General features: G+C 44.2%; 1 protein-coding gene and 1 long non-coding RNA gene across 6 annotated transcripts in view; one reads left to right on the forward strand and one right to left on the reverse strand.

Moving 5' to 3' along the window:
- Positions 1–26,346, reverse strand: part of pik3cd (phosphatidylinositol-4,5-bisphosphate 3-kinase, catalytic subunit delta) — a 248,283-nt gene that overhangs the window by 194,148 nt on the left and 27,789 nt on the right. For 2 of the 3 annotated variants that reach the window (XM_059952278.1, XM_059952276.1), the window contains exon 2: positions 25,541–25,605. The gene's annotated coding sequence lies outside the window, so the exon portion shown is untranslated. Of the gene's footprint in view, positions 1–5,058; positions 5,185–25,540; positions 25,606–26,346 lie in introns of those variants that run through there. The other variant, XM_059952277.1, reaches the window with a different exon arrangement.
- Positions 5,300–26,346, forward strand: part of LOC132382242 (uncharacterized) — a 44,427-nt gene continuing 23,380 nt past the window's right edge. For all 3 annotated transcript variants that reach the window (XR_009508249.1, XR_009508247.1, XR_009508248.1), the window contains exons 1-2: positions 5,300–5,429; positions 7,367–7,570. This is a non-coding gene — a long non-coding RNA (uncharacterized LOC132382242). The remainder of the gene's footprint in view (positions 5,430–7,366; positions 7,571–26,346) is intronic.

Below are 26,346 nucleotides of genomic sequence, written 5' to 3' on the forward strand. Positions count from 1 at the left end.
AATTGTGCTCCCACCACATCAACACCAAAACAGAAAGATTGCGACATAGCTGACTTTGGTGTGAGACTGGGTTGAGATGGCAAATCTTTAGCAGTGGGACCACAACACAAGGGTGAGAAATGCCGACCCCTTACGGTAACTGGGCCTCCAGTTCCGGGAATACAGCTGCTCAGGGTCAGAACCACGCTAGCTTCCTTGAAAGAAGACAGCAGATGTAACAGCAGTTCACAACTGCTCAGTACTTTGTAATGCACAGGGTGGGGGTGGGGGTGGAGGGGGGGGTCAACGTCCAATCTCAAACTGTGGAGCGGGGTTCTGAGAAGTGTCATTCCGAGAAGCTCCTTCTCCAAACACAAGATGCAGGCATAGGCTGAGGCAGGGAGAAGCCAGCTTGAGAAACCCATCTTCAAATGGAAGTTTCTACTTTATAGAAATACGGCTTTTTCAAATAATGTGCTCAACTGGTGCTGGGGTGGATTAAATTAAACTCCAGGTATTCTCAGTGGCCACCTCTTAGGGCTGGACTATAACCCAGTGTGGTCTCCTGCTCCACTGGGACTATAACCCAGTGTGGTCTCCTGCTCCACTGGGACTATAACCCAGTGTGGTCTCCTGCTCCACTGGCCCATCTGCTTCAAAGTTCAAAGTGTTGAGCATTCAGAGATGCTTTTCTGCACACCACTGTGGTCAGTTGAGTTACTGTCACCTTCCTGCCAGCTTGAACCAGTCCAACCAATCTCCTCTGACCTCTCTCATTAACAAGGCATTTTACTCACAGCAGCCCACGATTGCTGACTGCTTTCTTTTAGCTTTTTGCATAATTCCTGGTAAACTCTAGAGACTGTTGTGCACAAAAACCATCGGAGGTCAGCAGTTTCTGAGATACTCAAACCACCCTGTCTGGCACCAACCAACATTCCACAAAGTCACTTAGATCACATCTCTTCCCCGTTTTGAAACTTGTCTGCAAGCTTTTATACATTGCATTGCTGCCACATGATTGGCTGATTAAATATTTGCATTAATGAGCAGGTGTAGGGGTCTACCGAATAAGGGGGCCGCTGAGTGTATATTGCAATGGTCTATATACTTGGAGTGACATGTTAGATACAAACACAGATGCAAAAACATTGGAACTGAAACATTACTTCTTCCACACGTGCTGTTGACCTGCTGATTTGTAATTGTTGTTCAATGGCTCTTGAATGGACCAGCTACGTGGTTAAACGATGAACTCTCCATCTCTCATTCTGTCTCATCGAGCCCCTTGCTCTTAATTTCTCTGCTCACACTGTACTTTCTCTGTGGCTGCAACACTGCATCCTACTCCATTTCAGGCTCAGATTCATTTTGTCATCACACATGCCGTGAACTGTGTTCACAACTAAAGGAGGTGCTGGGGGCAGCCTGCAAGTGTTGTGACCACACATCCCGGTGCCAACATAGCATGTCCACCATGTTTTCAGAAAACACAAGCAACGACAAAACAACAGCAGCACAACAAAAGCAAAACATCCCCAACCTCTCTCTCTCTCTCACTCACTCACACAAACAGTGCTCTCTCCTTTGTCATACATCCACATTGCTGGTCTTTGAACATGGAGCAGAGGCCTAGATTCTGGCCTGACTTCCAGCTCCCTCACATACCTGTCCCTAAACCCTAATCAGACCTCGAACTCTGTTCTCTGTCCCCAAAACTATCCCAGCAAATCTAAATGAACAACTAGGTCTGAGCCTCTACGAAGATAGCAGCTCAGCACCATCTTGACCAGCAGTTATACATGGTGATATATGCACCTTTAATTCAATGAGACTTCACTTGGGCACCAGCACACAGCAATAACAAGTGTGGTAACTTAATAGTTAAATTAGTGGGATCAAGTTTCCAAAGTGAGGATCATTGCTCCAAAAATAAGAGTGAATTCCACCACAATATTCATACAATGCAAGTCTGAATCAGAATCAGGTTTAATACCATTAGCATATATTGTGAAATTTATTGTCTTTGCAGCAGCAGTACAACGCAAAACATAATAATTAAAAAACTGAATTACAGCACATATACACATACCGTATATTAAATAGTTAAATTAAATAAGCAGTGCAGAAACAGAAACAAAAAAACAGTGAGGTTGTGTTCGTGGGTTCAATGTCCATTCAGAAATCAGATGGCAGAGGGAAATAAGCTGTTCCTGAATTGTTGAGTATGTGCCTTAAGGTTCCTGTATATCGTCCCTGATGGTAGCAATGAGAACAAGGCATGAGCTGGATGATGTGGGTACTTAAATGATGCTCACCTCCTTTTTGAGGCATCTAGACACTAGGCGCTAGACAACCGCAGAACAGTACAGGCCCTTCAGCCCTCGATGTTGTGCCCACCCATATATTCCTTAAAAAAAAGTACTAAGCCCACACTACCCCGTAATCCTCTGTTTTTCTTTCACCCATGTGCCTGTCCAAGAGGCTCTTAAATACCCCTAATCTTTTAACCTCCCTGGCAAGTCATTCCAGGCACTCACAATCCTCTGTGTAAAAAACTTACCCCTGATGTCTCCCATTCCATGAAATTCTGGATGGTACAGAGGCTAGTGCCCATGATGAATACAAGTAACTAAATAAACCTGACATAACGCACTAAACTGGTGAAATGAAAATGAGTGGAAGACCAGCTCCTATTCCATCTGGGCACTCTCCAACTGGTGATGTGTTTCTGTCTCCACAGTGCACTAGTAACGGTATTAATACATGGCAATTATAAAACTGCATTGCTATAGCCTGATCAACTTTGTGTGAACAATTCCAGAGCTATCAGTCTGCCTGACACTGTATTCATTCACAGGATATCTCATCACTATGATTTACAGACTGTGCAAATTCTTAGATACATACACACATATATATATATATATATAGTAGGGCGCCTAAGACTTTTGCACAGTACTGCAGTAATTTTATGTATTGCACTATACTGCTGCCGCAAAAAAAAACAAATTTCATGACATTAAGTGAGTGATGATAAACCTGATTCTGATATGGGTCTCCATTGTGGACTCGAGAACGGGAAGGGGGCAGGGAGAGGGGTGTCATGGTTGGGAAAAGGGGAAGAGAAATGGGAGGGAGTGGGAAGCAGCAGAGAGACATTCTCTAATGATCAACAAAACAATTGCTTGCAATCAAATGACCTTGCCTGGTGTCTCAGGGTGTCTGCACCCATGCCACCTCCCCACCCCTGGAACCCTTTCTCTGCTACCTGTCCCACACCCTTCCCGCGGCACTCCACCCTCACCATTCTCAGCACCTTCTGCTCCCACCATATTTACAAATTCACTTTCTGCACCATGTTCACAAATACAGTACCGTGCAAAGGTCTTAGCCGCCTTAGCTCTGTACACTGTATGTGCCAAAGACTCCAACTCAATTTGATTGAACAAGGCAGGGTCAACTGCTGCTGGGCATCTGGACTCACACACAGGCTGGACTAAACGTGAGGGGTAGGTTTCTCCACCCCCCCCCCCCACCCAGAAACAAGGCCAGGGATGATTTTTACAACAATGCAATACTTTCATGCCTTTCATTCCATTATACCATAGAACAGCACAACACAGCACAGGCCCTTTGACCCTTTAACCTACTCCAAGATCAATCTTCCCTCCCACATAGCCAAGCAAGCAAGCAAGTTTATTTGTACAGCACTTTTCAAACACAAGGCAGTTCAAAGTGTTTTACGTAGAACAAGATCTAAAAAAATCAAACATCAAATTTCAGACATTGCATAAGAGAAGAAAATCACGCAAAAATAGATATGATAAATAGAAGTTACAGTGCAGGAACTTCTAATTAAAAGCTTCAGCGAAAAGTTTCAAGCATCAATTTAAAAGAGTTTAAAGTTGGGTGCAGAGAGCAGATCCTCTGGAAGTTTATTCCAGATATGTGGAGCATGGTAACTAAAAGCTGCTTCACCATGGTTAGTTTTGACCCTGGGGACGGTAAGCAGACCTTCCCCCATACGACCCGAGAGCTAAGGAAGGTTCATAGGAAGCCAAGGTATTTAAAGTCACTGATCCCTTATTTAAGGCTGGCTCTTGGACTGCAGACTTCCCCCAGTAGTCAAAGGTCAGCACTCTGATTTTACTGACATTGAGTGAGAGGTTTTTGCTGAGGCACCACACCACCTGATTTGTCACCACCTCGGATTCTACCGATAGTGGTGTCATCGGCAAACTTAAATACGGCACTGGAGTTGTGCTTAGCCTCGGAATCATAATTATAAAGTGAGCAGAGCAGGGGGCGAAGCCTCATGGTGCGCCTGTGCCGATGGGGATTGTTACCAGTTTGAACTGACTGGGATTTGCAAGTGAGGACATCCAGGATCCAATTGAACAAGGAGGCCCTCCCAACTAAATTAAATTTGAAGTTTACACAATCCTGCGACATTTTAATGACTTGAATCTGAATTTGCCAACTACCATGTTGGGATAACTACTCATTTTCAAAGTAAATTTATTATCTAAGTACCTATATGATATCATAGTCTGCCTTGAAATTCATTTTCTTGCAGGCATTTACAGGAAAAAAGTATAATAGAATTTACAAAAGAAAAACTAAGCACAAGTAGACAAAGATTGACAAACATCCAAAGTGCAAAAGTAGACAAACTATGCAAATAATATCGAGAACTTGAGTGTACAGAGCCCTTGAAAGTGAGTCGTTCCTGTCCCTGGATCAATGGTCCAGGTTGGAGCTACCAGCAAGTCATCACGACGTCAGCACTTCCCTAAATGCCTTCTGAAATAAGTCATCAAGCTTCCAGAATTAGGGACAATATAGGGCAGACAATAAACACACCAGATAACTGCAACATCTACATGTCAAATTGAGCAAAACAAATTGTGCAAGACTACAAAGTTCACAATGTTTGATCATCAAGGAACTTAGAAAAAGCTTCAGATCATTGCTGCTATTTTCTAATTTTCTTTATCGGTGCCCTAAATGAATTTTTCTTCCTAAAACAAAAACAATTAGACTTGTGCCCAACATAATCATTTACAGGTAACTCACCAAGGGTACAGTCGGCAATGGTTGCTCAGAACATTGAAACCAAGTGTGCCCCTGGGCCAGCTTAGGCTGATTGCTCAATGCAGCACGTGGTGTAGCTGTTAGTGTAACGCTTTACAGTGCTAGAGATCGGAAGATCAGAGTTCAGTTTCTGCTGCTGTCTGGAAGGAATTCACACATTCTCCTCTGGATGTTCCAGTTTCCTCCCACATTCCATAGACCTACGGGTTAGGGTTAGTAAGCTGTGGGCTCGCCGTGTTGTCGCCAGAAGCACGGTGACAGTTGTAGACTGCCCCCAGTACATCCTCAGACTGTGTTGGTCACTGACACAAATGACGCACTTCACTCTTTCGATGCACGTGTGACAAACAAAGGTAATCTATAATCTTTAAAAATTGTTGTGTGCTTTTTACAGCTGTGTAAAAATTCCTCAGACTTCCTTGTTATTCAAAAGTGTTTACGTGGACTTTGAAACAGAGAAAAGTTAAGACAAAGTGAAGCAGGCTCAAAGTCCGATTTGTAAACTCGTTTACAGAAACCTGCTCAAAACCAATCACTAAACTGGTGAATTAAACTGGTAAATTGGTTTATTATTATCACACGCACAGAGGTACAGTGAAAAGCTTGCCTTGCCTTCTGCCTACACAGATAATTCAGTACAACAATGCACTGAGGTAGTACAAGGTGAACAATAAAAGAGTACAGAATAAACTGTTACATTTAGCGAGAAAGCGCAGTGCAGGTAGACAGTGAGGTGTAAGGTCACACTGAGGTACAGTACTGTTCAAAGGTCTCAGACTCATTATATATATATAGATATAGATAGATAAAGAGAGAGAGAGAGAGAGAGAGAGAGAGAGAGAGAGTGCGCGCGTGCTTGGGTGCCTATATGTAGTAATTTAATGTATTGCACTGTACTGCTGCCACAATAAAAAACATCATGACATATGTGAGTGATGATAAACCTGATTCTGATTTGGGTCTCTATTGTGGACTGAGAGTGGGAAGGGGGCAGAGAGAGGGGAATCATGGTTGGGAAAAGGGGAAGAGAAAGGGGAGGGAGCGGGTGGCAGATGGAGTTTAATGCTGATAAGTGTGAGGTGCTACATTTTAGTAGGACTAATCAAAATAGGACATACATGGTAAATGGTAGGGCATTGAAGAATGCAGTAGAACAGAGTGATCTAGGAATAATGATGCATAGTTCCCTGAAGGTGGAATCTCATGTGGATAGGGTGGTGAAGAAAGCTTTTGGTATGCTGGCCTTTATAAATCAGAGCATTGAGTATAGGAGTTGGGATGTAATGTTAAAATTGTACAATGTATTGGTGAGGCCAAATTTGGAGTATTGTGTACAGTTCTGGTCACCGAATTATAGGAAAGATGTCAACAAAATAGAGAGAGAACAGAGGAGATTTACTGGAATGTTACCTGGGCTTCAGCACCTAAGTTACAGAGAAAGGTTGAACAAGTTAGGTCTTTATTCTTTGGAGCGTAGAAGGTTGAGGAGGAACTTGAAGAAGGTATTTAAAATTCTGAGGGGGATAGATAGAGTTGACTCTTTCCATTGAGAGTGTGGAGATTCAAACAAGAGGACATGAGTTGAGAGTTAAGGGGCAAAGTTTAGGAGTAACATGAGGGGGAACTTCTTTACTCAGAGAGTGGTAGCTGTGTGGAACGAGCTTACAGTAGAAGTGGTAGAGGCAGGTTCGATATTGTCATTTAAAAAAAAATTGGATAGGTATATGGACAGGAAAGGAATGGAGGGTTATGGGCTGAGTGCAGGTTGGTGGGACTAGGTGAGAGTGAGCGTTCAGCACAGACTAGAAGGGCCGAGATGGCCTGTTTCCATGCTGTAATTGTTATATGGTTATATATGGAAAGCACCAGGGAAACATTCTGTAATGATCAATAAATCAATTGTTTGGAATCAAATGGCTTTGCCTGGTATCTCAGGGTTGGATGTGTCAACCCCTGTCCCACACCTTTGCTATTCCCAACATCCGTTGCTCCAATCAGATTTACAAACTCACTCTCCGCTCCATGTTGACAAATACAGTCCTGTGCAAAAGACTTAGACACCCTAGCCATATATATGTGCCTAAGACTTTTGCACAGCACTGTGGATTGTGAGGTCAAAAGTCCATCTCATTATGTTAGGAAACCATTAAATAATCTTTTGGGATAGAAGCTGGCTTTCAGCCTAGCCGAAAATGCTTTTAGGCTTTTGTATCTTCTGCCAAATGGAAGAAGAGTGGACAGAGAATGGCCAGGGTGGGTGGCGTCTTTGATTGTGCCGCCTGTTTTACAGAGGCATTGAGAAGCGTAGACAGAGTCCAGAGAAGGGAGGCTGGTTTCCGTGATGGACAGGGCTGCGTCCACAACTCTACTGGTTCTTGCAGTCACGGATGGTGCAGAGGCCGTACCATGTCGAATGTGACGTTTTCTATGAGGCATCAACTCAAAATCGGCGAGCTTTCCTTGTAATTAGCTCACGTACCGACTCCAACTTGATGTGAGTAGCAAGATAAATTTCTCTCTCACCTGAAACTCTGGCAGCAAATGTTACATTTACACCAAGTATAACGTGAAATACAATGATGGGTGAACAAAAAATTGAGGATGCTGCAACAACAGAAAACCTTTCAACTGCCATCGGTACAGAGAGTAACAGACTTCTGTGTCAATGGTCTTTCATCCGGACTATAAAAAAGCTTGCAGAACAACAGGGAGGTCAGGGTATAGTGACAGTGCCTCCACTTCCTTACCAAGTTTACGCAGAGTCATCCTGTCAACTTTTTGATAGATGCAGAGTGGAGACAGATGCTGACTGGCTGTATGGCGGCCCGGTATGGAATCAACGATGCCTGAGAATGCAAAAGCCAACAAGATGTGGTGGACACAACTCGGTCCATCACAGGAAAATCCCTTTCACCACTGAGTCCACTTCCAAGGAGCACTGCCGCAAGAAAGCAGTACCCATCAGCAAGGACCCCCACCATCCAGGCCACGCTGCCTTCTTGCTGTTGCCATTGGGAGGGAGGCGCAGAAACCTTAGGTCCCACACAACCAGGTTCAGGAACAGTTATTAACCTTCGATAAACAGCGTGGACAACTTCACTCACCTCAAGTTTGAGCTGATTGTACAACCTACAGACCCACTTTCAAGGACTCTGCAGCTCCGGTTCTCAGTTTTATCTATTTATTTCAAAGATATGGGGCTCCCCAGTAGCATAGCAATGAGCACAACACTGTTACAGCTCAGTACATCAGAGTTCGGAGTTCAACTCTGATATCCTCTGCAAGAAAGTTTACATGCTCCTTCCCATGTGTACATGTGTTCCCTCTGGGCGCTCCAGTTTCCTCCTACAGTCCAAAGCTGCACCAATTAGTAGGTTAATTTGTCATTGTAAATTGTCCCATTATTAGCTAGGGTCACTGCATATGGTCTCTCCTACACCACTGCGTCCGTAGCAACACCTTCGCGTCGGTGACCCCCGTTTCCACCGAGCTTGACCGAGTGTCCGGTGGTATAACTGGATGGGTAGGCTGGGCCTGTTAGCCTTGTTGGCAGCCAGCCTAAGAGAAGGACAACTCTGACTCCAAACCCGGGCAGGTGGGGCTCGTCAGCCTCATCAGGCCATCCACCTGGAAGGGCTCTCCAGCGTAACTCCTACGACCCGAGGACCTCGCTGTCACCACCCCAGCTTGCTAAGCTATGCCACATGAACCCTGGGTGTACTGCGCACACTGCACTCCATCTTAAATAAAAACCATTGCGCAGGCCGAAGGACACGCCCAGGTCTACGACTATCCTCCCTGACAGCCGCTGCGGACAGGTCTGTCCGTTCTGTATCTGCCTCATCAGCCACCTGCGAGCCTGCAGCAGACGTGGGCAGCCCCCTTCCTAAATCTTTACTTGTGAAGCCAAGCCATGATGATGATGAGGCTAGGGTTAAATAGGGTTGTGGGGTAGCACAGCTCAAAGGGTCGAAAGGACCCGTTCTGCACCGTATCTCTAAAATAAATAAAAACATTGTATAGAAACATAGAAAACCTACAGCATGATACAGGCCCTTCGGCCCACAAAGCTGTGCTGAACATGTCCCTGCCTTAGAACTACCTAGGCTTTACCCACAGCCCTCTATTTTTCTAAGTTCCATGTAGCCATCCAGGAATCTCTTAAAAGACCCTATCGTATCCACCTCCAACAACACCGCCGGCAGCCCATTCCACACACTCACCATTCTCTGCGTAAAAAAACTTACCCTTATCCTCTGTACCTACTTCCATGCACCTTAAAACTATGCCCTCTTGCGCTAGCCCTGGGGAAAAGCCTCTGACTATCCACACGATCAATGCCCCTCAATATCTTGTACACTTCTATCAAGTCACCTCTCATCCTCCATCGCTCCAAGAAGAAAAGGCCGAGTTCACTCAACCTGTTCTCAAAAGGCATGCTCCCCAATCCAGGCAACATCCTTGTAAATCTCCTCTGCACCCTTTCTATGGTTTCTACGTCCTTCCTATAGTGAGGTGACCAGAATTGAGCACAGTGGTGTCTGACCAGGGTCCTATATATTTTGTATTTGCAGTTTGTTTCCTTTTGCACATTGGTTGTCAGTCTGTGTGTGTAGTTTTTCATTGATTCTACTGTATTTCCTTGTTTCACTGTGAATACCAGCAAGATAATGAATCTCAGGGTAGCATTTAGTGACACATACACTTTGATGGTCAATTTACTTTGAACTTCGAACATTCAATTTAGCTGTTTACTTCTCTCTAAAATAGAGGGCTGTGGGTAAAGCCTAGGTAGTTCTAAGACAGGGACATGTTCAGCACAGCTTTGTGGGCCGAAGGGCCTGTATTTACTTCTCTCTAAGCTACCTCCTCTACACCAGGAAGAACAGTGACTAATTTTGGTTCCTTCTTTAGTATCGCTGCACCAGTGGTTTAGAGATTTTGGCATTTTTTTGTTTATATTGAATAAAAAGAGAGCTTGTTTCAAATCTGCATCGTTGCAAACTTCAATGGTGATGTGCCTGCCTGTGTCCAGACGACCACATCCCGAATCTGCCTTCAGTTATACATAACTCATCATTTCCTTGAGTAAAACTAGTAAAACAACTTCTCTTCCATTACCGACATAAAAGGAACTAAACACTTCTCAGAAAAATATTTGGTCATTTCAAATCTTGCATTTTTTTTTTGCCATTCCATCAAATAGAGAGTGTGGAGGGCGGAGATACATCTCCACCAAAGGAGATGCGCTCCTTCCCTTCACCAGCCTGCAGGTCACCCTTGGGCAATGTGTAGTCCCTGCTTAGCCTCTGATCAGGGTTATGTGAAGCACAGGAGAAGATGGTGGTTGGTCATGTGAGGAGTTGGTGCATATCGCAAGCCCTGGTTATGCGACCACTGACCCCAGGCAGACACTCTTTGCAGAGTATTGATAATGTGTGGGGTCACCCATCTTGTAAAGACACTGCCCAGAAGAAGGAACTATTAGGCCAGTGGCCAAGAACAATCATAGTCATGGAAAGACCATGTTCACCTACATCGTACGACACCGTTAGTAACGAACAATGAACTCCAAATTATTTACCTTCAGAACTCCACATTTGTACATCTAGGTCCATGCATCCAACTGCCTCCAAACACTGTTCTGACCTTGCAATCAAGGCCTTGCTAGGAGTAGTCACTTGCACTTTGATGCTTTGTTTGGATGTGGGTACCACCCACAAACATCACAACTTATTGACCATCTTTAAATGCTCTCGAGGAGATGACGGTATGTACATCATGTTAGATCATCTGTGGTTCTTCTGGAGGAGGTCCCCCCAGAACTGCTGGGGAGCAAGTTCCAGGATTTAAACCTGGTATTGATCGAGGGATGGTCCTCGAGTTCAATATCAGAACCTCAAAGACTCAAAGTACATTTATTATCAAAGTATGTATGCAATATACAACCCTGAGATTTGTCTCCCCACAGACAGCCACGAAACAAAGAAAACCATGGAACCTGTTGAAAGGAAAACATCAATCCCCCCCCACTTGCAAAAAACCCCCAAATCACACAAATGGAAAGATGAAAAAGACACAGAATATAAAGCGCAAAATATGTGTCCAGGCATATTCAGTTCAATCCAATGTAGCTTGGTGTTGTTCATTATCTGCAGGCCGTCCTGATCAAAATCACCCAAAATAGCAACTCAAAAGAAAGCAGCATAACTTCCAATGCACAATCCACGTGTCCAGTGTCGATTAAACCTTGCTCAAGACCAGGACTCCAGCGGGAGAGAGATCACTGAAACACAGGGACCTTTCCCCAGGAGCAGCAAGCGAAAGGCTGGTGGATGGCACTGAGCACTCTCTCGCACTCCGCGCACACCTCAATGATTTCAATCTTCCTCAACGCTATAACCGACAAGGCCAGCAAGAAATGGAGTTGATCATGGGCTCGCACCCTGTCTCCAGGCTACTTGGCCTCAAGGCCATACATTTCACTCAAGGTCTCAAAGAACCCTCTTGGAGACAGCAAAGTGCCAGACTGCTCAATCGGCCTGAAAACAAACCACCAACACGTAGATCACAGGCTCCATTAGTACATTTCAAGACCTGATGAAAGGTCTCAACCGAAACACTGATGGCTTATTCCTCTCTGTAGATTGGCCTTACCTGCTGAGTTACAACAGCATTTTATTTATTTATTTAGAGAGATGGTATGAAACAGGCCCTTCCAATGAGGTGCTGCTCAGCAAACCACCTATTTAACCCTCCCCTAATCATAGGATAACTTACAATGACCAATTAACCTGTCAAGTGGTACGTCTTGGGACTGTGGGAGGAAACTACACGGCCAGTGTGTGTTTCTGTGTGTGAGTGTGTGTGCGTGTGAGTGTGTGTTTCTGTGTGTGAGTGTGTGTGTGTGTGAGTGTGTATGAGTGTGTGTGCGTGCTTCTCTGGATTTCTGGCATCTGCAGAATCTCTGGTGTTGGTGACGTTCACATGCCGGAGTTGGTGATGGGAAGTTCGGGGGTTCAAGTTAAAGTTCAGTTCACAAGATCCCAAACTTAAAAAAAAATAGGCTCAGGGAGACCCATCACTGTGACCAGAACTACTGATGACCACAGGGTGAAGAGGTACTGGAAAATATCACTCTGTGCTCTTCCAGTCTGAAAGCTCAGTAACCTCTGCGAGGTTGTTATTGGGGGACCTTTTCAAGTTCAAGTTTATTGTCATTCAACCATATACATGTATACAGCTAAATGAAACAATGTTCCTCGGGGACCAAGGTGCAAAACACAGTACCAATACTGTACTGTACAAAAGTCTTAGGTGCATACAATATTATAGCTAGGGTGCCTAAGACTTTTGCACAGCACTGTACTGCTACCTCCAAAAAACAACAAATTTCTTGATGTGTGAGTGATGGTAAACCTGATTCTGATGTGGGTCTCCATTGTGGACTGAGAGTGGCAAGAGGGCAGGGAGAGGGGAATCATACTTAGGGAAAGGGGGAAGGGAGCAGGAAGCACCAGAGAGACATTCTGAAATGGTCAATAAACCAATTGTTTGGAATCAAATGACCCTGCCTGGTGTATGAGAGCTGGGTGTGTCTGCACCCGTACCACCCCCCACCTTGGCACTCTGCCACCCGTCCCACACCCCTCCCACAGCACTCCACCCTCACCATTCCCAACATCCTTTGTTCCTGCCAGGTTTACAAACTCACTCTCCGTTCCATGTTGAGCTATGGACCCTATTATGTCTAAGACTTTGGCATAATACTGTAGTCACACACAGCCCACATAGTTAAGACCCAACACAAAAATAATATTAGCAGTCATATTAATGAGTGACATGGGCTGAAGATTGACAGGCCGACATAAAGTGCAAGGAGCATGTTTGGGTGAGACAGCATAATGTCACTGACACTATCATAATAAAACAAGCAGTCGCATAAATTTGTGAAACAGCAGCAATAAAAGATGAAAAGTGACCAGATGATGTATAAGTAATGTTTATAGTTCATTATTTGTTAGAAAGCTAAATGAGAAAGGCTCAAGAATTCCTTTGCACTGTTGGGGTGAAGAAGCCCAATGGGAAGAGTGTCCTGGTGAGCTAGACTTCACTGTCTCTCTTCACTAGGCACATGAGAGGATAGACATATTTATTGCAGAATTCCAGCCATTCTTCCTAATTTCGGGCAATCTCCTGGGAATTAGAAAGCATGGTGGCATAGTGGTTAGCGTAACACTTCACAGCACCAGCTGTACAATTGGGGTCCGATTCCCACCGCTGTCTGTAAGGAGTTTGTACGTTCTCCCTGTGACCGCTTGGGTTTCCTCTGGGTGCTCTGGTTTCCTCCCACAGTCCAAGGACATACCGGTTCAGGTTCAAAACTTGTGGGTGTTACATTTTGCAACTTTGCACATTAAACTAATTCAAAGGAAGACACTAAATTCCAAAATGCGAGTCTAACTTTGTGTTTTAGTTTAAGCCAGTGCGCTCGTATCACGTGGTAGTGTCATGACGTATGAAACACACATACTTTTACAGCACATCTCTGGGCTGCGCAAAAGCAAGCATTTCGCTGTATTCTGCAATGTATATGTGACAAATAAAGCTAATCTTTCATCTTTACCTTCTGATTAGGGCCCACTGAATCTCTGCAATCTGTTTGCTTGACCGAGCTCTCCACTTCCTTTTCCTCCTCCTCCTCCTGCAGCTCTGCCCTGAGTTGTCCTCCTATGGTCCTCCCCTCTTGTTGTCCTGTTTATTCCTGACCCAGTACTGACATGGCACCTTCTCCAGTGCATTCCAACAACCTGAAGTTCAAGTTTACTGTCATTCAACCACACACATATATAGAGCTAACCAAAAAATTATTCCTCTGGGGCCCAGGTGCAAAACATAGCACATGTAGTTACGATCCAGCACAGATGGTCACAAAATAATATTAGCACAAGTCCCTGAGTGGCATGGTCTGAAGATTGACAAGTTGTCATGAAGTGCAAGGAGCATGTTTATGTAAAATAGTATAATCTGACTGGCACTATTAAAATAAAACAATTAAGCCTTTCAATAGTTATGCAAATTGGTTCATAATTAGAATTAATAATATTTACAAAGCAAACAAGATCACATTGAATGAGTACTAATAAGCCAGGAATAGTGTTTTCTTAAGAGATGAGGTAGGGTAGGCTGACTTCTCTTCCAACAAGTTACCGTCGCCTTAACATCTGAGCACCAAAGGGCAGTTTGCAACACTCCACTAGTTACAAAGCAACTGCATTCTCTCCTTAACTCACTGCCTCACAACTTTTGTGGTTTCACTTGCACGCAAATTAGGTGTAGTATGGCTGTTGCCATCCAAAATCAACAGGACAATTTGTCTAAAGTTCATCCATTTTAAGGGTAATTTAGTTCACAGAATATTACAGCACGGCGCAGGCCCTACGGCCCATGATCTTGTGTCGATCTTTTACCCTACTCTAAGATCAATCTAACCCTTTCCTTCTACATAGTCCACCATTTTTCTATCATACGTGTGCCTATCTAAGAGCTTCTTAAATATCCCTATGTATCTGCTTTTACCACCACCACTGGCAGAACGATCCACACTCCCACCATTCTCTGTGTGAAAAAACATACCTCTGATATCTACCTGTACCTTCCTCTGTTCACCTTAAAATTATTCACCCTCATACTAGCCATTTCCACCCTGGGAAATAGTCTCTGACTATCTACTCTATGCTTCTTACTATCTTGTACAATTCGATCAAGTCACCTTCCTCCTCCTTCGCTCCAGAGAGTAAAGTCCCAGCTCTCTCAAACTATTCTCATAAGAATTCTCATTCCCATTCTCATAGTTTAGGCAGCATCCTGGTAAATCTCCTCTACCCACTCTCTAAAGCTCCCACATCCTTCCTATAATGAGATGGAACACCGTATTCCAAGTGTGGTCTAACCAGTGTTTTATAGAGCTGCAACATTACCTCACAGCTCTTGAACTCAATCCCCTGACTAAGAAAGGCCAACCCAACATATGTCTTCTTAGCCACCCTATCAACTTGCATGGCAACTTTGCGAGATCTATGGATGTGGACCCCAAGGTCCCTCTGTTCCTCCACACTGCTAAGAATCCTACCATTAACCCTGTATTCTGGCTTTAAGTTTGATCTTCCAAGGTGTACCACTTCACACAACCTATTCTCATAAGGCATGCTCTCCAGTCCAGCCAGCATCCTGCTAAATCTCCTCTGCACCCTCTCGAAAGCTTCCACATCCTTCCTATAATGAGGCGACCAGAACTGATCATAATATCCCAGGTGTAGCCTAACCTCTGCAAGCCAGACATGTCGTACCAAGTATTCTGCTATGTTTTGTTTCTCTAAAACATAAAAATAATTTAAAGTAAAACAAAGGAGCCGAGAATGCAAGTCTAACTTTGCTTTTCCACATTAAGCGAAGCGTGCACGTATCCTATGGCAGCATCATAATGTATGCAATTCACTTACTTTTACACGTAACCTGTAATGAATTATTTTAATAGGCAAGAATCCTCAATGAAACCATATATTTATAATACTACTGAAATATTAAATACACAACACATTCCTCCAACCACTTTAAAACAAACAACTTCCAGACAAATTGTACCACAGCATGTAGTTACGAAATCACTTGAGAGAGCAATAATATCACTGTATCTCGCAACAAATGGACAGGACTTCGTAGAAGGAGTGTAAGCTTTCTTGTAGACTAATGACATACTGAATCCACAATCAATGTTGTCCTTTGTTTCCAATCAAGGTCAAAGGAATTACAATCTGATAGGACTGATTTATTTTTTAAACTTTCTTGGATTGGTCTGGTTCCCAAAAACACAATCAACAAGCAAAGTACTGAAACATGACGCACACAAGATGCCGGAGATCTACTTTTACTTTAACCCACGACCTCTAGTTCTAGTCTCACCCAACCTCAATGGGAAAATCCTGTTTGTATTTACCCTAGCTATACCACTCAATATGTTTATACCTCTATCGAATCTCTCCTCATTTTCCTATGCTCCATGGGAAAAAAACTCCTAAATGATGCCTTTCCTATGGGTAGCGAGCAGAACTGCACACAGTACTCCAAATTAGGCCTCACCAATGTCTTATACAACTTCAACATAACATCCCAACTCCTGTACTCAATACTTTGATTTATGAAGACCAATGTACCAAAAAGCTTCTAGAAAACCCTATCTAACTGTGACGCAACTTTCAAGAAATTATGGAGTGGCATTCTCAGATCCCCCTATTCTACAGCACTTCACCGTGCCCTACCACTCACCGTTCCCTTCCACACACCGTTCCCTTCCACTCACCATTCCCTTCCACTCACCGTTCCCTACCACTCACCGTTCCCTTCCACTCACCGTTCCCTTCCACTCACCGTTCCCTTCCACTCACCGTTCCCTTCCACTCACCGTTCCCTTCCACTCACAGTGCCCTTCCACTCACCGTTCCCTTCCACTCACCGTTCCCTTCCACTCACCGTTCCCTTCCACTCACCGTTCCCTTCCACTCACCGTTCCCTTCCACTCACAGTGCCCTACCACTCACCGTTCCCTACCACTCACCGTTCCCTACCACTCACCGTTCCCTACCACTCACAGTGCCCTACCACTCACCGTTCCCTACCACTCACCGTTCCCTACCACTCACCGTTCCCTACCACTCACAGTGCCCTACCACTCACCGTTCCCTACCACTCACCGTTCCCTTCCACTCACCGTTCCCTTCCACTCACCGTTCCCTTCCACTCACCGTTCCCTACCACTCACCGTTCCCTTCCACTCACCGTTCCCTACCACTCACCGTTCCCTACCACTCACCGTTCCCTACCACTCACCGTTCCCTTCCACTCACCGTGCCCTTCCACTCACCGTTCCCTACCACTCACCGTTCCCTTCCACTCACCGTTCCCTACCACTCACCGTTCCCTTCCACTCACCGTTCCCTACCACTCACCGTTCCCTTCCACTCACCGTTCCCTTCCACTCACCGTTCCCTACCACTCACCGTTCCCTTCCACTCACCGTTCCCTTCCACTCACCGTTCCCTTCCACTCACAGTGCCCTACCACTCACCGTTCCCTACCACTCACCGTTCCCTACCACTCACCGTTCCCTTCCACTCACCGTTCCCTTCCACTCACCGTTCCCTACCACTCACCGTTCCCTACCACTCACCGTTCCCTACCACTCACCGTTCCCTACCACTCACCGTTCCCTACCACTCACCGTTCCCTACCACTCACCGTTCCCTACCACTCACCGTGCCCTACCACTCACCGTGCATGCCCACGAAACAGATCAAAGGTTGGGAGTGTGGAAAATCAAACTTGTAAAGCACCCACATGTAAGGTCCGAGCTGGGGCTTGAGTCTTTAGTACCTGCTATACTGAAGCCTGGGTCATGCAGTCAAACTGTCCGGTGCTGTGCAGCACTCATGGACACTATTTTCAAATGTCTTTGATCATTGCTGTCACGCAGAAAGGAAGTATCAAGAATACAAGGAGGTTGTATGGCCCGCTCTTCCAGTGCATCTGACTGAGAGGGTATATATAACACTGAAAGCACAGGACTCCAACTTCATATAACAACAAGTGATTAAAGGGCAGCTGACCATATCTCTGTAAACAGTTTCAAATGTGAGAAGCTACTTAGCTACACTTGCTTGAATTGATAGAAGAAACACTTTTAAATTACGATGAATTGAATTTAAAAGATGGAGACTGCACAGGATGGAACTCTGAGAGACAATTTGCTGGAGGAACTCAGCGGGTCATACAACATCTGTGGCGATAACTAGACAGTCAACATTCCAGGTCAAGACCCTTCATCTGGACTGGAAGTCTACATGAAGGCTCCAGATGAGAAGGTCTTGATCTGAAGCATCGACTGTCCATTTCCCTCCCACAGACTTGTCGAGTTCCTCAAATGGTTTGATTTTTGCTCCAGATTCCAACATCTGCAGTTTCTTGTGTCTCTAGTCTAGTGGTCGCCAACCCGTCGATCTTTGAGACTTCCCCAGCAGATCCCGAAAAAAAAAATCAAAAATAAATACACAAATACTGTTGAGAGATTGTTTCCGGGTCGGGGGGTTTTAGTTCCTTTCTTTCTGCCCAGTGTGCATGTGTGTAGCTCCCCGCACTACTACATGAATTATTGTTGAATTCATACAAACAAGCTGGATGAATTCAGCAGGTCGGGCAGCATCCATTGAAGTGAGCAGTCAACCTGCTGACTGCTGAGTTCCTCCAGCTTGTTTGTACGTGTTGATTTGACCACAGCATCTGCAGTGTACTTTGAGTTTACACAGTGTAATTCAGTGGTCCCCAACCACCGGGCCGCGAGGAAACAATATGAGTCAGTTGCACCTTTTCTCATTCCCTGTCTCGCCCACTGTTGAACTTGAACGCACGCGAGGTCATCAGTCACCTAAACGCGGTGACACCCTTGCGCCAGGGATCACTGGTTTGCCTCGGGCGGCCGGCGAGAACCGCCAATGCTACTGGCCCAGAGCGCGGCCAGTGGGAAGTGCCATCGCTACCAGCCCAGAGTGCGGACAGATGGGCGCCACCTCTAAATCTGTTCACCACACCGAATGTTCGTGGGGAACCCAGTGTTAAAATATTTGCAGAGGATCTAATTTGGGCTCAGAGTTCCGTAAGTATCAGAGCAGCTACCACGCTGTGATCTACTAAAACAAACTTTTGTTGGCCGATAGACCCTTCGGGCGGGCGCCCTGTCGCACTCCTCGCTCGGTAGCTCTCTCCGGACTGGAACTGCCATGGCTCCGGCACGGGGACTCCGGCCCTGACCTTGTTCTGTCACCCCACCCACGACCAGCCGCACCTGGCCAGGGCGTCTGGCAGGTGGAGGCTGTCTAATGAGGCAATTAAGCTCTCAAAACTGCTTCGGTACCCTGAGTTCAAGCACCCCGAACTTAAAGACAAAACCCCTGAGTTTTTTGAGCGGAAAAAACGTAGGCAAGCGGGGAGAAGCTAAGTGCCAAGAGCCGCTAAAACTAAATTGCGGAATAGACTGGGCATAAGGAACCTGCTTCGAGTATTGCTATATTCCGGTCATGTTTAACACCCCCTCTCCCCCGTCTTTTTGTGGTGCAAAAGAGGGTGGGTACCCCTGGTGTTTATACATTATTTCTACTTCCGGGTCGAGGGGTTTTTACTTCTGGTCTCTTCTGTCCCGGTGCGCATGCGTGTGACTAATCTGGGGGTCGATCTCGCCTTTGACTATGGCTGAGGTAAGGGATCTTGGTTTGGTGAGCACTACTCTAGTCAAATAAAGACTGGTTTTATTTGGCACGTCTATATAGAAACATCACTGTGAAGTGTGTCACTTGCACCAATGGCCAACACTGTCCAAGGTTGTGCTGGGGGGAGTCCGCAGGTGTCACCAAGTTCTGCTGCCAACATAGCACGCCCAAACGTGCATCTTAGGAATGTGGAAGGAAACTGAGAGAACACAGAGCAAACTCATGTGGTCACAGAGAGAATGTAAAACTTCCCGAGCGACAGTGGTGGGAATTGAACTCACTGTAAAGCATGAAGCAAACCACTACGCTATCATGAGACTCTAAAGGGCTGAATTCAGTAACTGTGACCATAAAGTTATTGGTAGGGTTGTTTCCAGAACCCATTTGTTCACTAATGCTCCTCAGTGGAGGAAATCAGTTGTACTTGTTTGGTCCAGTTGCCCGGGGAATCCAAATTCACAATGAAGTGCTGTAAAGTTGGAAATGGCCCAGCAACTCATTCAGTTTAAGGGCCAGTGGAGATGCTGATGAGACGGCAAAGTTCTGGAAAAGGAATTCTAGACAAACTCTGCACAAGGGAATAAAGATCTCCCAGGAAAATCACCTCACAAGTAAGCAACGTGTAATTCCGAGGTTAGAGACTGAAAAGAAGATGGAACATTGTTTCAGATGCCCCAAGATGGCTATGGAATGAGAAAGACCATAAGATAAATACATTGTAGGTGTATGATTAGCATATTCAGCCCATCCTGTCTGCTTCACCACTCGTTCACAGCTGATTTATTCTCCCTCTGAACCTAATTCTCCTGCCTTTTTCCCACAGCCTTTGATGTACTCACTATTCAAGAATCCACTAATCCCTGCTTTCAATATACCCAATGACTCGGCCTCCACTGCCCTCTGTGGCAATGAATTCCACAGATTCACCTCCTCCTGCCTGAAGAAATTCCTCAACTCTGTTCTAAAGGGATGTCCTTCTATTCTGAGGCTGTGCCCTCTGGTCCTAGACTCCTCCACTATAGGACACATCTTCTGCACATCTACTCTGTCCGGGCTTTCAATATGCAATAGGATTCCAGCAAGTGCAGGCCCAGAGACATCAAACGCTCCTCATGTGTATGTCAACCCTATTATTCTCATGAACTTCCTCCAATGCCAGCACATCCTTTCTTAGAAAAGAATCCACGCAACACAGCTCTGGGGTGGGAAGTTTTTGAGGATACATACATGAAAGGTCATTTAAACCACCAAAATGTAACCAGAAAAATGGGGAAATTGAAGCGTTTAGAGAAGCTTCTTTTGGACAAGAGTGTAGAGAGAATTATTTTAAAGAAAAAGACTGCTGATTAACGATTAGAATCACTGGTAATATATTTCTAAAAATTTGAGATGGTCTATTATATCCAGAGTAATGGAACAATATTATGATGTGACTATCGATGTTAGAGAGATTTATAGTTTTATTTCACTGGTCCTGGCATGGGTTTTCTCAGGGTGCTCAAGCTTTCCCCCACACCCCATAGTGGGTAGGTTAATCAGTCATTGTAAATTGTCCTGTGATCAGGTGAGGGTCAAATGGGGGTTGTGAGAGGTTGCTGGGCAGCATGGCTCGAAGGACCAGAAGGGCCTAGTCTGAGCTGTATCTAAAATAAAATAAAGTAGCTTATCTAGTTCGAAGCTCAAAGTAAATTTATTATCATAGTATGTAGATTCAACTTCTTGCGGGCATTCACAGTAGATGCAAAATATCTAATAGAAACAATAGGAAAAATGCAAAGATGGACAAACAACCAATGTGTAAAAGACCACAAAAAACTGTGCAAATACAAAAAGAAAACCAAATTGTAATAAATAAATAATGTAATACTGAGATCATGAGTTGTCGAGTCCTTGAAAGTGACTCCGTGGGTTGCAGAATCTATTAAAAACATGAAAATTAAATATTCATCAACGTGAAAAATGAAGCAACTAGGAACGGGAAATAAATATTGTCACTGTCAGCAACACGCAGATCCTGTGAACCAACTTTAAAAAATGAAATTAAAAGACTTGCTTGGATCCAGGGGAAGTTCCGGTTTACCAAGATGCATGAATTGTTACTGATTGTGTGATAGCATAAAGGTAAAGCTACTGGACTATTGCCCAGGTGCAGTTAGAAACTGAAATTTAATTCAGTTATAAATTAAATTATATTAAAATAATAATCAAATGTGGAGAAAGCCAATTAACATACTGTATTGTATGGTATTATTCAGATTCAGTTTATTGTCATTTAGAAACTACAAGTGCAATGCAGTTAAAAAATGAGACAATGTTCCTCCAGAATGATATCACAAAAGCATATGACAAAACAGACTACACCAGAAAATCCACATAACATTTGGCAATCCCTAATCCAGAGTCCGGAGATGCTGCTGCGTATTACTATCGCGTTACTGTCTTAGCGCGTTCCCCGGAAAGGAGCTCCAAATCCACCAGACAAAACAAGACCAAAAACTAAAGCTACAAGACCTGCACAAACCACATATTTACGATATATAGTTACAACAGTGCAAACAATAGCATAATTGATTAAAAAAAACAGACCATGGGCACAGTAAAAATAGTCCAAAGATGTTAATGGACTATAGGTTCAAAAGAAATCACCACACAGTTTCCACAAGTCCCCAGGGTCCTGACAGACTCACCATCCCACGCCGGCAGCAGAAAGGAATACCCCCGCTCTGTATACTGTACTGAATTGTTATAAAAATGTCCTGATTCGCTTCTGTCCCATAACAGATAGAAATCTGTAATGGTTACCCAGCCTGGCCAACATACACAAGAGGTTCTGCAGACACTGGAAATCTAGAATGACACATACAAAATGCTGGAGGAACTCAGCAGGTCAGGCAGCAACCATGGAGGGGAATAAATAATCAACTTTTTGGCCGAGACCTTTCACCTAAAAAAAAAACGTTCTTGCGGACAAAAATCATCGATCTGTACCATGTGTACCACATCCATTCTGGAACTGAAGACAAGGGAGACATTCAGGGTCTCTCACCATCTTATTCTGGCTTCCTTCCCAGTCCTGATGAAGGGTCTTGGCCCAAAATGTTGTTTCTATTCCCTTCAATAAATGCTACCTGACCTGGTGAGTTGACCAGCACTTTGTGTGTGGCCAATAAGATCCTCTAGAAGAGGATCTTAGTGAATTGAGCAGCAACTGCGGTGCAGGGACGAAGTGTCAACATCTGGGATGCTGCTTGGCCCAGTGAGATCCTCTGGCAGATTGTCTGCCCCTCAGTCTTATTTCCTTTCCATCAACACGCGTCTCTCTCTTCTGAACTCCAGACCTGAAACAATGTTGTTCTTAATGTGGTCCCTCTCACGAACATTATCTGAATCTTTAGTCAAGAGGTAGTTCATGTTGTTATTCAACTGAATGATGACTCATCACAGCCGTGAGGGAGGCTTAGATCGTGCTGCCGTTTGTAAATTCTTGTCAAGATTTTCAACCATTTTACACCTAGTACAACAGGGGAATCCCTAACTCTAGTTCACCCTACCACACCCTCTCTCTGAACAACAGTAATTGCACACACGTACATTAGGTTCTCCGTGCTCAAGTTGAAGTTCATTGTCTTCACTGTATACAAATATATCACCAAATGAAACAACATTCCTCTTAACCAAGGTGGAAAACACAATGCATATAACACACAAAATATTAGAGGAACTCAGCAGGTCAGGCAACATCCATGGAAATAAATAAACAATCAATGTTTCAGGCCAGGACCATTCATCAGGACTGGAAAAGGAAGGGGGAAGATGCACACAAAGTAATATTACCACAAATTAATTAACAAATAAAATATATACTCCAGAAGATTGACGTTTAGCATAATACATCTATGGCACAAGTTAAAAAGTGAACAATATAAATGTTACTGGTACTTCATAAACAATAAGACCTGGGTGGTGGCAGGGAGTTCAGTAGTCTCACACAGCCTGGGGGAAGAGACCGTTTCCCATCCTAACAGTCCTTGTCCTAATGCTTGATGGTAGGTGGTCAAAGAACCCAACAACCATTCATGACCTAGTGATTTCCTCCTTGACTAAGGGTTTCTGCCCAAAACATCAACCGTTTAATCATTCCCATAGATGTGCTGAGCTCCTCCAGCATTTTCTGTGTGTTGCTCTGGATTTCAAGCTTCTGCAAAATCTCTTGCACTAAAAACAACTTGTCTTTCCAAACCACCATCAATTTTTATTTTCATCTTTATTTGCGAAAGGGGACTGCTGAAGTTGCAGCTTCTGAGCAGAAGTTACAAAGAGCAAGCTCAGCTGGTGCTCAGAGAGTTTGCTGATCAGGATAGGACCCGTTCTGCTGCTGAGTCAGGGAGGGGCCTTGTTATACTTTTGATTGTGAAGCTCCTCAGTTTGCTCACATTCTTCTGCTGATATGTTGCTGATTTTCAGGCTGTCAGCAGCTCCCACAAGGACCTCAGAGTCATTCTGAAACAACATCTGGTACATAATAGTGGTCTTCATGGGGGCAACCTCCATTATCTTTTCTTTGGCCAAATTCCTCATCTCATTCATGTTTTTTACCTCCTTATGACAACCAGCTCGAGTCAATGCTGACTTTCACGGCAGCTCCATCAATCCCATTGACAATTGCCTGCAACTTCTGTTCAAAGTGCTGTTGGATTTTGTGATCCAAAGGCTCTTCGGAAGTCAAAATGACGTATAAAGTTCACTGGTATGTTTATTAAGTGTGAAGAATGAACAAAGAAAAATACAAAAAGGCAAACAAGTTGAGCAGAATTACTTTATTTTTCATTTAGGGAAACAGCTCAGAATAGGCCCTTGGTGCCACACCGCCCAGCAGCCCCTGACTTAACCCTAGCTTAATCATGGGAAAATTTACAATGACGAATTAGCCTACTAACCAGTATGTTTTTTGGGCGGTGGGAGGAAACCTGAGGACCTGGCAAAAAGCCCATGTATTCCACAGGGAGGACATACAGGCGACGTCAGAAATGAACTCCAAACTCCGATGCCCCAAGCTGTACTAGCATTGCGCTAACCACTACATTTCCATGGCACCCATTAAGTCATTCAGCTCACTGCGTCTGCTCTGCCATTCAATCACAACTGATTTACTTTCCCTCTCAGTCCTATTCTCCTGCCTTCTACTCATAATCTAACCTCCTCAACGTCTATGGGTTTCTCCTGCCCATCTTTCCAACAGTGTAAGAGTGGGAACTTAGAGCTTTGGCACAAAAGGCTTCAGCGTGTCGAGACTCTACGTTTAGTAGAGGCTTAAGTGAGGTTCCGGTAAGATCTTTTTCTTTCTTATTCCATAGTCAGAGCTGTGGGAATGATGGTTAGGACTGTGGTGTGCTCCACTTGCAGGATGTAGGAAGTCAGGGAATCCGCCAGTGTCCCTGACAACTACACCTGCAAGAAATGCAACTATCAATAATGTTCACTGGCCCTTTTACAGCTGCATCAAAGGTCAGGCTGTCAGGGTTCGAGGCTGGTTCAGCTCCCTGCTCAACAACGTTCACTTGGCTCTGTGCTGAACCAAGGGTCTGTGGACAAACTCTCTCTGTGGACTTCAGTTCAAAACGCTACTTGCTCGCAGGATTTGTTGATATCTGATTTTTTCACTGCAGGTTGGGTGTTTGATGGTCTTTTTTTTTAAATGGGTTCTTTTTTCCCATAAGGTTTATGGTTAGCCCTCATGACTCATGACGGATCTCAAGATTGTATAAGGTTGTATCAAATCCTTTGACAATAAATGTACTTTGAACTTTGAGGAAGCTAAAAGTTCTTTAAGAACCAGTAAGAAAAAAATGCAAAAGAAATACAAATGATTGGTAAAAAAATAAAATCACCATTTAAAATTTGTCCTACACGTAGCATTGCAGAATCAATAATAACAAGGACCAAAATCCATGCCAACTTCTTAATGAACAATTACAATCCCCCACTTCTTCTCTGAACTCTGCGAATTATTTTCCCGAAAGAGCCTCTTTTGAAAGCCTCGATCACTCCATTTCCATCGTCTTTATATTGCCCGAATTCCACATCATAGCCATCACTTCTGCTCCTTGGCCAGCACACAGACAGAAACAGAAAATGACGAAAATACTCACCAGGTCAGCCAGCATTTGTGGGAAGAGACAGAGAGTTGATGTTTCTGATGAAGTCACCACCAGCACTAGAAAAGAAGGAAAACAAATTAGTTTTGACTTGTTGCTGTTCCAGTGTGTTTGCTCTTGACTATATCTGGCTCTTCCATTTCAATTTTAAACATTCTCCTCCACAGATGCTGCATCGCTTGCATAATGCTTCAAGCATTTCCTGTCTTTGCTTTATATGCTTAGCACTTTAAGTTTCATTCGCTGATGGAAAAAAAACAACGTATTTTAGTTATAATTTGAATTATATATCTACATTTGTTATACAGCGGATTCTGGTTAATTGGGCCATTGGGTAATGAGGGCAGACACTTATTTGGAACTGCTCTTAAAGAGCAAAAACTAATTTAGAAAGGGTGGATTCCTTTGTTTATTTGGGACACTATGCCATCTAATTGTGGCAGGAGACTGTTGCCGAACAGTTTCTAACTAGCGTTTCTAGATGCGTGCACTTGAGTGGCCTTCAGACACACCAACATGCTTAAAGCGAACAATTTTTAAATAGCAACGGGTTGCGTGTGTTTGTGTTCAAAAAGCCGCGATTTTTGTCACTGATAGTTGGTGAGAAACAAGCAATAAGACAATTCAGAACTGTTTTGCTCACTGTGGTTTCAAGCATTTAGGCTTGGAGATGCCAGAAATGGCCGGAATTAAAATGAAACAATTTCACTACAACAAAGAATCACAAAGAATCTGAAGGTTTGACAGCAGTCCAGGTGTCTGCGCTGATTTTGTTCATTTACAGTCAATCAAAAGAACGT

Source organism: Hypanus sabinus, chromosome 27 (assembly GCF_030144855.1).
Source record: "Hypanus sabinus isolate sHypSab1 chromosome 27, sHypSab1.hap1, whole genome shotgun sequence".
In the NCBI taxonomy this organism is placed as follows: Eukaryota; Metazoa; Chordata; class Chondrichthyes; order Myliobatiformes; family Dasyatidae; genus Hypanus; species Hypanus sabinus.